The sequence below is a fragment of the Dermochelys coriacea genome, chromosome 7 (assembly GCF_009764565.3).
Source record: "Dermochelys coriacea isolate rDerCor1 chromosome 7, rDerCor1.pri.v4, whole genome shotgun sequence".
Taxonomy (NCBI): domain Eukaryota; kingdom Metazoa; phylum Chordata; order Testudines; family Dermochelyidae; genus Dermochelys; species Dermochelys coriacea.
Window position 1 is genome coordinate 2,200,857 of NC_050074.1, and position 11,653 is coordinate 2,212,509.

At 53.2% G+C, this 11,653-nt stretch overlaps 1 protein-coding gene across 22 annotated transcripts in view; it reads right to left on the bottom strand.

Moving 5' to 3' along the window:
- CFAP20DC (CFAP20 domain containing) overlaps positions 1–4,351 on the bottom strand; it is a 175,375-nt gene extending 171,024 nt beyond the window's left edge. For 13 of the 22 annotated variants that reach the window (XR_006282468.1, XM_043517960.1, XM_043517958.1 and 10 more), the window contains exon 1: positions 4,215–4,341. The gene's annotated coding sequence lies outside the window, so the exon portion shown is untranslated. Of the gene's footprint in view, positions 1–4,210 lie in introns of all 22 variants that reach the window. The other 9 variants (XM_043517961.1, XM_043517955.1, XM_043517950.1 and 6 more) reach the window with 3 other exon arrangements.
- Positions 4,352–11,653: the final 7,302 nt, after the last annotated feature.

Consider the following 11,653-nt stretch of genomic DNA (forward strand, 5'->3'; position numbering starts at 1 on the left):
TGTACATACTAGACTTGTGCATTTCAATAACAGTTCTTCGGGTTCATCCCATATTTTAGTTTGTATGTTTTATTCACTTACTAGATAACTATTATTTTATATTCATGCCTCCCTCCCCATAAAGGAACAGACATTTTAGACCACTTCAATGTGCATTTCAGCAGTGATGTTTTGATACACAGCAATGACATTTTAAGGCACCGCTATTGCAGTTAATTGTGACAGGCTGCCATCCTATAAAATACCCCCTTGCAATGGCAAAGCACATACATTTCCATGGCAATACTGAAGAACAGCTGAACTACGTGTCCCACCACAGCCTGGCCAGACCCAACATCAGAGGGGGTTAATATCCCCACCACCAATGCTCATGTGGGGAAATATAGGGGGCTGAGAGGGGCTCACCTCTGGGGACGACTGGGAGCGCGCAGAGAGGACAGCACCAAGAAAGGTCTCACCTGCAGGGGGGGTTCACCTTGGGGAGTGTGTGAGCATCTCACCTGGGCACTGTATCTGGGAGGGGAAGCATCTCACCTGGGGAGCGTATGAAGGGGATGGGGGTCTCACATAGGGGAGTGTGTAAGAGAAGCTGAAAAGAATGTCTCCTCTGAGGGAGTGTGTGACAAGGTGGGGGTTCTCACCTGAGGGAATGTGCATGGGGGGGACATGTACCGCAACGTGGGGGGTTCTCCCTTGCTGCGAGACGGGAGAGTGCTTCACCTGCCAGGGGTTCTCACTGGGGGGAGTGCGTAACAGGGGAGAGTGCTTCACCGGGGGAGTGTGCATGGAGGGAGGGACATACACTGCACCATGGGGGGTTCTCACTTGGAGGGGGTGTGTGTGTGAGAGGGGCGAGTGCTTCACTGGGGGGGGTTTCACTGGCAGGGGTGGGGGTGAGAGGGCAGAGTGCTTCACCTGGGGGGGTTCTTACTTGGCAGGGGGTGTGAGAGGGGAGTGTGCTTCACCTGGGGGGGTCTCACTTGGCAGGGGTGGGGGTGAGAGGGGAGAGTACTTCACCTGGGGGGGTTCTTACTTGGCAGGGGGGGGTGTGAGAGGGGAGAGTGCTTCACCTGGGGGGGTGTCACTTGGCGGGGGGGGTGTGAGAGGGGAGAGTGCTTCACCTGGGGGGGGTGTCACTTGGCGGGGGGGGTGTGAGAGGGGAGTGTGCTTCACCTGGGGGGGTCTCACTTGGCAGGGGGGTGTGAGAGGGGAGAGTGCTTCACCCTGGGTGGTATCACTTGGCAGGGGGTTGTGAGAGGGGAGAGTTTGCTTCACCCGGGGGGGTCTCCCTTGGCGGGGGGGTGTGAGGGGGAGAGTGCTTCACCCGGGGGGGTCTCACTTGGCGGGGGGTGTGAGAGGGGAGAGTGCTTCACCCGGGGGGGTCTCACTTGGCAGGGGGTGTGAGAGGGGAGAGTGCTTCACGGGGGGTGTCACTTGGCGGGGGGTGTGAGAGGGGAGAGTGCTTCACCTGGGGGGGTCTCACTTGGCGGGGGGTGTGAGAGGGGAGAGTGCTTCACCTGGGGGGGTCTCACTTGGCGGGGGGTGTGAGAGGGGAGAGTGCTTCACCGGGGGGGTCTCACTTGGCGGGGGGTGTGAGAGGGGAGAGTGCTTCACCCGGGGGGGGTGTCACTTGGCGGGGGGTGTGAGAGGGGAGAGTGCTTCACCTGGGGGGGTGTCACTTGGCGGGGGGTGTGAGAGGGGAGAGTGCTTCACCCAGGGGGGTGTCACTTGGGGGGGGTGTGAGAGGGGAGAGTGCTTCACCGGGGGGTCTCACTTGGCGGGGGGTGTGAGAGGGGAGAGTGCTTCCCGGGGGGGTGTCACTTGGCGGGGGGGGTGAGAGGGGAGAGTGCTTCACCGGGGGGGTTCACTTGGGGGGGGGTGTGAGAGGGGAGAGTGCTTCACTGGGGGGGTCTCACTTGGCGGGGGGGTGTGAGAGGGGAGAGTGCTTCACCCGGGGGGGTGTCACTTGGCGGGGGGGTGTGAGAGGGGAGAGTGCTTCACCCGGGGGGGGTGTCACTTGGCGGGGGGTGTGAGAGGGGAGAGTGCTTCACCCGGGGGGGGTGTCACTTGGCGGGGGGGTGTGAGAGGGGAGAGTGCTTCACCCGGGGGGGGTTCTTACTTGGCGGGGGGGGTGTGAGAGGGGAGAGTGCTTCACCTGGGGGGGGTGTCACTTGGCGGGGGGGTGTGAGAGGGGAGAGTGCTTCACCGGGGGGGGTCACTTGGCGGGGGGGGTGTGAGAGGGGAGAGTGCTTCACCCGGGGGGGGTTCTTACTTGGCGGGGGGGTGTGAGAGGGGAGAGTGCTTCACCTGGGGGGGTCTCACTTGGCGGGGGTGTGTGAGAGGGGAGAGTGCTTCAACCTGGGGGGGTCTCACTTGGCGGGGGGGTGTGAGAGGGAGAGTGCTTCACCCGGGGGGGTCTCACTTGGCGGGGGGGTGTGAGAGGGGGAGAGTGCCTTCACCCGGGGGGTCTCACTTGGCGGGGGGGTGTGAGAGGGGAGAGTGCGTCACCTGGGGGGGTCTCACTGGCGGGGGGGTGTGAGAGGGGAGAGTGCTTCACCTGGGGGGGGTTCTCACTTGGCGGGGGGGTGTGAGAGGGGAGGAGTGCTTCACCCTGGGGGGTCTCACTGGCGGGGGGGTGTGAGAGGGGAGAGTGCTTCACCCGGGGGGGTTCTACTTGGCGGGGGGTTGTGAGCGGGGAGAGTGCTTCACCGGGGGGGGTCTCACTTGGCGGTGGGGTGTTGAGAGGGGAGAGTGCTTCACCTGGGGGGTGTCACTTGGCGGGGGGGTGTGAGAGGGGAGAGTGCTTCACCTGGGGGGTCTCACTTGGCGGGGGGGTGTGAGAGGGGAGAGTGCTTCACCCTGGGGGGGTCTCACTTGGGGGGGGGTGTGAGAGGGGAGAGTGCTTCACCGGGGGGGTCTCACTTGGCGGGGGGTGTGAGAGGGGAGAGTGCTTCACCGGGGGGGTCTCACTTGGCAGGGGGGTGTGAGAGGGGAGAGTGCTTCACCTGGGGGGGTCACACATGGGGGGGGAGTGAGAGGGGAGAGTGCTTCACCCTGGGGGGGTCACTTGGCGGGGGGGTGAGAGGGGAGAGTGCTTCACCCGGGGGGGGTCACTTGGCGGGGGGGTGTGAGAGGGGAGAGTGCTTCACCGGGGGGGTCTCACTTGGCGGGGGGGGTGTGAGAGGGGAGAGTGCTTCACCCGGGGGGGTCTCACTTGGCGGGGGGGTGTGAGAGGGGAGAGTGCTTCACCGGGGGGTGTCACTTGGCGGGGGGTGTGAGAGGGGAGAGTGCTTCACCGGGGGGGTCCTCACTTGGCGGGGGGTGTGAGAGGGGAGAGTGCTTCACCTGGGGGGTCTCACTTGGCGGGGGGTGTGAGAGGGGAGAGTGCTTCACCTGGGGGGTTCTCACTTGGCGGGGGTGTGTGAGAGGGGAGAGTGCTTCACCGGGGGGGTCTCACTTGGCGGGGGGGTGTGAGAGGGGAGAGTGCTTCACCCGGGGGGGTCTCACTTGGCGGGGGGGGTGTGAGAGGGGAGAGTGCTTCACCGGGGGGGTCTCACTTGGGGGGGGGTGTGAGAGGGGAGAGTGCTTCACCTGGGGGGTCTCACTTGGCGGGGGGGTGTGAGGGGGAGAGTGCTTCACCCGGGGGGGTGTCACTTGGCGGGGGGGTGTGAGAGGGGAGAGTGCTTCACCTGGGGGGGTCTCACTTGGCAGGGGGGTGTGAGAGGGGAGAGTGCTTCACCTGGGGGGTTCTCACTTGGCGGGGGGGTGTGAGAGGGGAGAGTGCTTCACCTGGGGGGGTCTCACTTGGCGGGGGGGTGTGAGAGGGGAGAGTGCTTCACCTGGGGGGGTCTCACTTGGCGGGGGGTGTGAGAGGGGAGAGTGCTTCACCTGGGGGGGTCTCACTTGGCGGGGGGTGTGAGAGGGGAGAGTGCTTCACCCGGGGGGGTGTCACTTGGCGGGGGGGTGTGAGAGGGGAGAGTGCTTCACCTGGGGGGGGTGTCACTTGGCGGGGGGGTGTGAGAGGGGAGAGTGCTTCACCGGGGGGGGTGTCACTTGGCGGGGGGGTGTGAGAGGGGAGAGTGCTTCACCCGGGGGGGTTCTCACTTGGCGGGCGGGGTCTGGGGAGCGAGTGCTGCCCCTGGGGGGTTCTCACCTGAGGGAGTGTGCGCGGGGGGGGCGGGGTGTCTCACCTACGGGGCCCGCCTCTCACCTTGGGGAAATCACGTCACTCCCGGGGGCATCCGCGGCCGCGGCAGAGGTTACACGCTGCGCCTGCGCCTGCGCCTTACAGCGGCCGCGGCCTGCGCGCGGCGACGGGAACGGGCGGAGCTTGATGCCGCTTGTGCCCGCCCGCCCGGCCGTTTAAAATGGCGGCCTGCGGCAGCGCGCGCCTGGGGCGGGGCGATCGCCGAGTTATCGATCGGCCCCAGCGTGACCCCGCGCCGGGGCACCGCTTAGGGCGGGCTGGTGAAGGGGAGCCCAGCGGGAAGGCCCAGCCCGGGGGGGGGGGGACTGCAGCCGTTGACCCCCTTCCCCCCCCCAGCATCCCGAGCCCCGCATTCCCGCCCCCCGTGGCCGGCGCGGGCTGGCTGCGGGCCCGGGGAGAGTCCCCGGCCTTGGGGGCGGACTTGGCCCCCGCGCCCTCTTGACCCGGGTGGCCGTTGGGGGCAGGCGCCGCTCAGCGGGGCGGCCCGCGGGGACCCGGCTGCACGCCCCCAACGCCGCCTGGCTCCGCGCCGGGCCCGGGGCGCGGAGGGGTCCGCGAAGAGCGCGCGCGCTCCTGCGCGAGCTGCCCCGCGGCCCTTGCCGCGTTCGCCCTGCCCGCCTGCGATGCGCAGCAGGGTGGCTCTGGCTCGCCGGGGAGCGGCGGTCGCATCGCCGGTTTCCAAGCCCCTGGAAGCGGCGTGCAGGTGCCTGGTGCCTCCAGAGAGCGGAGCCTGGAGAAAAGGCCCCTTTGCTGTAACGTCACAGGCAGACTCCAAGATTTTCCAGCGAGTGCGTCCGAGGAAGCGAGCTGCAGCTCACGAAAGCTGACGCTCAAATAAATGTAAAAAGAAAAGGAGTACTTGTGGCACCTTAGAGACTATCTGTTTGCATTTGGAGAGGACGATGATGTCTGTCTGTATCTGTGCGAGTTTTTTCATGAAGTTGACAGATTTCCACTCTATACGGCTAAATTCAGTGCCTTGCATAATGACAGGTTTCAGAGTAGCAGCCGTGTTAGTCTGTCTTTGCAAAAAGAAAGGAGTACTTGTGGCACTAAGGTGTGCCACAAGTACTCCTTTTCTTTTTGCAAAGACAGACTAACACGGCTGCTACTCTGAAACCTGTCAAATAAATGTGTTAGTCTCTAAGGTGCCACAAGTATCCTTTCCTTATTGCGGATACAGACTAACACGGCTGCTCCTCTGAAACCTGTCAAGGTGCCTAGATCAAAGGTGAGGTGCCTTTTTGGTACAAACTGGTAGAAATCTAAATAAATACATAATTAAATTGTAATGTTTCCCTCCCCCAGTGTCCCTATTTAATTATCACTCATTGTGGTTGGCAAAAGGCATATTGGTCAGTTTTGTCCTGAACAGGCACAGAGCTGCTTCCCCACATCACAGCTGCTTGCTACGCTTATCTGATTAACCTCAGGCTTTTCTGCCCAAGTCTTAGCTTTCTGTGGAATTTTTCAGAACTTCAGGCCCTGCCTTCCTGTCACATAAACTTCAGACTCTTTCGACAGAGCTGTGTGAAATGAATTTAACATCACGTTAGCTTAAACCACAGAGTTCCCCTACCATCTGTTGTCTCCCCAAATCAGCCTACCAGTTCTTTCACCCTTCTTTGGAAGCTAACATCTTCTCTGTTAGTCCTAACTCTGTAAACTATTTTTGTTATTTAATAAACTTTACCAGTTCTACCATTAAGGTTGTTCTTAACTTCTCAAAGTATCAGAATTGGAAAAAGTACAGCAAAGGGCAACAAAAATGATTAAGAGTGTAGAACAGCTTCCGGATGAGGAGAGATGAAAAAGAATGGGACTTTTCAGACTGGAAAAAAGATCACTGTAAGGAGATATGAGAGAGGTTTATAAAATCATTAATGGTATGGAGAAAGTGAGTACAGGAGTGTTATTTACCCCTTCATATTATATAAAAACCAAGAGTCCCCCAATTAAATTAAGAGGCAGCAGGTTTAAACCAAACAAAAGGAAGTACTTCCTCACACAACACACAGTCACCCGGTTAAACTCATTGCCAAGAGATGTTGTGAAGACCAAAAGTATAACTAGGTTCAAAAAAGAATTAGGCAAGTTCATGCAGGATAGGTTGCAGCGATGGCTATTAGCCAAGATGGTCAGGGATGCAACCCCATGCTCTGAATATCCCTAGCTGCTGACTGACAGAAACTGGGAATGAACGACATGCGATGGCTCACTCAATGATTGCCTGTTCTGTTCATTCCCTCTGAAGCACCTGGCACTGGTGGCTGTCGGAAGACGGGATACTGGGCTAGATGGACCATTGGCTGGACCCAGTATGGCTGTTCTGTTCTTTAGCACCCAACAAACTCTGATCAATACAATCTATTATGTGATAAATACATCACAGGATAGCATGTCTTCTGAAATCCCTAGGTTTCATAACTGATTTAACTCTTCCCCTCTACCTATCCGGACTATACTATAATTGTACCCTACTAGGAAGCTGTGGAAGTTAAGGATTAAATTTAATAATCAACCAGGCTTGATTAAATTTAATCATCGGATGCATTTCCACTGAATGCTCTAGCTCACGAAAGCTTATGCTCAAATAAATTTGTTAGTCTCTAAGGTACCACAAGTACTCCTGTTCTTTTAACCAGGGATGGGTTACTGAATTATGAATAATATTTCTTTCAGTAAGAACGATCCTATATACCTAAAACAAAAAATTGAAATTATATTTCTATGAAAAGGCAATAAACCTTTAGGAATAAACAGAGCTATCAAATGAACTACCATTACAAGAACGTCGGGCTAAAATCTGAATCAAATTTACAAAAAGAAAGGGAGTAGCAGCCGTGTTAGTCTGTATTCGCAAAAAGAAAAGGAGGACTTGTGGCACCTTAGAGACTAACAAATTTATTTGAGCATAAGCTTTTGTGAGCTACAGCTCACTTCATCGGATGCATCTCTAAGGTGCCACAAGTACTCCTTTTCTTCTAGGCACCTTGTGACTCAAAAATTACAGTTAATCAATGTGGAAACCAGAAAGTAACCAACCATCATAAAACTTAGTCCCAGTGTAGACTAAGTAGCCTGTCATGCTTCTGAGGTGTGATTGGTAGCAATATATTTATAATGACTGCTATAGAATTTCTTATTAGTTCAATAGCCATTTTCACCTGACTTAGACCACTGTTTTCTTCTTCTTTAACTGCTCACTTTACTGCTATATTTGAATTGTTCTTTAAATACTGCATGGTTACTAATTCATGACAATAATGTATATACATCAGGATTGGAAATTAGGCCACTATACAGTATACGTTGACTAGAACTCCTAAAAAGGGTGTACTTGTGGCACCTTAGAGACTAACAAATTTATTTGAGCATAAGCTTTCGTGAGCTACAGCTCACTTCATCGGATGCATTTAGTGGAAAATACAGAGGGGAGATTGATATACACACACAGAGAACATGAAACAATGGGTTTATCATACACACTGTAAGGAGAAAGAAAAGGAGTACTTGTGGCACCTTAGAGACTAACAAATGTATTAGAGCATAAGCTTTCGTGAGCTACAGCTCACTTCATCGGATGCATCAGATGTAGCTCACGAAAGCTTATGCTCTAATACATTTGTTAGTCTCTAAGGTGCCACAAGTACTCCTTTTCTTTTTGCGAATACAGACTAACACGGCTGCTACTCTGAAAACTGTAAGGAGAGTGATCACTTAAGATAAGCCATCACCAGCACCATGCATTCCTACAACTACAATACCCACCTGCTGAAGTGAAGAAACAGATTGACAGAGCCAGAAGAGTACCCAGAAGTCACCTACTACAGGACAGGCCCAACAAAGAAAATAACAGAACGCAACTAGCCATCACCTTCAGCCCCCAACTAAAACCTCTCCAACGCATCATCAAGGATCTACAACCTATCCTGAAGGACGACCCATCACTCTCACAGATCTTGGGAGACAGGCCAGTCCTTGCTTACAGACAGCCCCCCAATCTGAAGCAAATACTCACCAGCAACCACACACCACACAACAGAACCACTAACCCAGGAACCTGTCCTTGCAACAAAGCCCGTTGCCAACTCTGTCCACATATCTATTCAGGGGACACCATCATAGGGCCTAATCACATCAGCCACACTATCAGAGGCTCCTTCACCTGCGCATCTACCAATGTGATATATGCCATCAGGTGCCAGCAATGCCCCTCTGCCATGTACATTGGTCAAACTGGACAGTCTCTACGTAAAAGAATAAATGGACACAAATCAGACGTCAAGAATTATAACATTCAAAAACCAGTTGGAGAACACTTTAATCTCTCCGCTCACTCGATTACAGACCTAAGAGTGGCTAGCCTTCAACAAAAAAGCTTCAAAAACAGACTCCAAGGAGAGACTGCTGAATTGGAATTAATTTGCAAACTGGATACAATTAACTTAGGCTTGAATAGAGACTGGGAATGGATGAGTCATTACACAAAGTAAAACTATTTCCCCATGTTATTTCTCCCCCCAACCCCACCCCACCCCCCACTGTTCCTCAGTTGTTCTTGTTAACTGCTGGAAATAGCCTACCTTGCTTGTCACCATGAAAGGTTTTCCTCCTTTCCTTCCCCTGCTGCTGGTGATGGCTCATCTTAAGTGATCACTCTCCTTACAGTGTGTATGATAAAACCCATTGTTTCATGTTCTCTGTGTGTATATATCAATCTCCCCTCTCTATTTTCCACCAAATGCATCCGATGAAGTGAGCTGTAGCTCACGAAAGCTTATGCTCAAATAAATTTGTTAGTCTCTAGGGTGCCACAAGTACTCCTTTTATTTTTGCGAATACAGACTAACACGGCTGCTACTCTGAAACCTAAAAAGGGTGTGTTTAGCTTTTCATAAGTGCTTGAATAATAATTTTTTTTAGGAAAAATTTGTCTCTTACCTTCTGGTGCACTTCTACTGTGCTCTAAACTTAACCCAATTCACTTCACAACCTGTTTTCAATGAACACAGGTTTTTTACCTTAATATATAATAGCAAACACCAACATATGGACTCCCCTTCCTGATGGAAAGATCCCAAGCACAATATGGGGTTAGTTCTCCTATCTTTTGAATTAAAATACAAATGTAAGCTGCATTCCTTTGGGAACTGAATTGACTTAAGTTAGATTATTCAGTGTGTTACAGAATATTTGATGTGTGATATTAAAAACAGGCTTCTTTAAAGGACCCCCCATGGATATATCATGGCTCAATATCCACGGGAATATTACTGTAATTTTCTTCACCTACTCCTAACTCAGACTTATTTGAGAGCATCAGTTAGGCCTGGAGCAACCTGCCCGTTAATGTATGCCAAGTGGCCTCCCCTGCTGTGTAAAGCTCCATTTCAGCTGTAATGACAATTTGTCAACTTGTTCTGTACTGTGTTGTTTTGAATTGGCCCTACCTGTGCCTTTTCAGACTGTCATCTCTTCCAGTTTGGGATTCTCTTATCTGACTGTTGCAGTTTATCTCCTGTAAAAGGCTATGTACACTTATATTGCACCATATCTAATAAATAGTAATCCTAATGACAAAGTAAGAAAGCATCTTGTCACCCTACAGGAGGTCCCAAAGCTCTGTGCTATCATTCCAGATTTACTGAGTCACTGGCTAGAGCAGAGTTAGAAGGGAGAGAGGGATTATGAGTTATAGTGGAAACTGAAAACTTCCTTTGAAGTAGTAAGTAAAGAGAAATACCATCTGTGAATGGATTGAGTTATTCTTTCTGGCAGTTAATATATTTTTTACAAAATCAAGCGTCATATCATGTCTCTTCTCATCACATAATAAAATCATAGACATGTAGGGCTGCATGAGACCACAAGAGGTCATCTAGTACAGCTCTCTGCTGAGGCAGGACCAACTATACCTAGACCATAATGACAGGTTTCAGAGTAGCAGCCGTGTTAGCTTATGCTCTAATAAATTTGTTAGTCTCTAAGGTGCCACAAGTACTCCTTTTCTTTATACCTAGACCATCCTTGGTAGGTGTTTGCCCAAACCTCCAGTGATGGGAATTCCACAACCTGCCTTGGAAACATTTTCCAGTGCATAACTATCCTTCTAGTTTTTCGAATAACTAACCTAAATCTCCCTTGCTGCAGATTAAGCCTATTACTTCTTGTCCTACCTTCAGTGGGCATGGAGCACAATTGATCATGGTCTTCTTTTTAAGAGCCCTTAACATATTTGAAGACTTATCAGATCCTCTCTTAGTCTTCTTTTCTCAAAAGTAAACACACCCAGTCTTTTTTTTTAACCTTTCCTCATAGGTGTGGGTTTTCTAATTTTTTTTAAATCATTTTTGTTGCTCTCCCCTGGGATCTCTCCAGTTTGTCCTCATTTTTCTTAAAGTGTGGGCCCAGAGCTGAACATAATAGTCTATCTAAGACGGTGGTTGCCAACCTGTCGATCCTGGAGCCTCTGCCAGTGGAGAATGATCTCCAGGCAGCTAAAAGTCCAGCGGTGCAGCAGGGCGCAGGCAGCGTGGCCCCATGCCGCTCCCAGAAGTGGCTGGCTGCTGGCACATCTCTGCAGCCCCTGGGGTGGGGAGGGGAGAGGCAGCTCTGCACCCTGCCCCCAGCACCGTTTGCGGATGCGGGTAGTGCATGGAGACCTGCTGCCCCGCTCTGCTCCCCCACAGGGGCTGCAGAGATGTGCCAGCAGCCAGCTGCTTCCAGGAAAGGCATGAGGCCAGGGCAGGCAGGCAGCCTGCCTGAGCCCTGATGCGCCACCGGCCGTGAGCCATCTGTGGTAAGCGCCTCCCGCCTGGAGCCTACACCTCACACCCCTTTCCCAACCTTGAACCCCCTCCTGCACCCCAATCCCCTGCACCAGCCCAGAGCCCCCTCCTATACCAAACTCCCTCCCAGACCCCTCACCCTCTCCTGAACCCCAATCACCTGCCCCAAGCTCAGCCAATGCACACCACACATTTGAGAATGCTACACTGATTTGTGACCATCCCTGAAGGATTTTGGATCTAAAAACCACAAATGACATTAATAAAATGTAAAATTCATGAAATGTCCAGTGGATTCTATGAGATTAGGTGCATTGTGCCCATATGACTCCTGCACCAAAACTCCCTCCCAGAGCTTGCACGCTTTACTCCTGCACCCCAATCTTCTGCCCCAGGCTCAGCCCAGAGCCCCCTCTCACACCCTTGGCCCCAGCCCAGAGCCTGCAGCCCCTCCTGCACACCTGCCCCAGCCTGGTGAAAGTGAGTGAAGGGTCGGGGGGAGAGCAATGGAGGGAGGAGGGAATGGAGTGAATGGGGCGAGGCCTTGGGGAAGGGGCAGGGTAGATCCTGGGTTGATGTTAAATTCCTCACCAATGCCAAGTAGAGTGGGACATTACCTCCTATGTCTTACATGTGACACTGTTAATAGACCCCA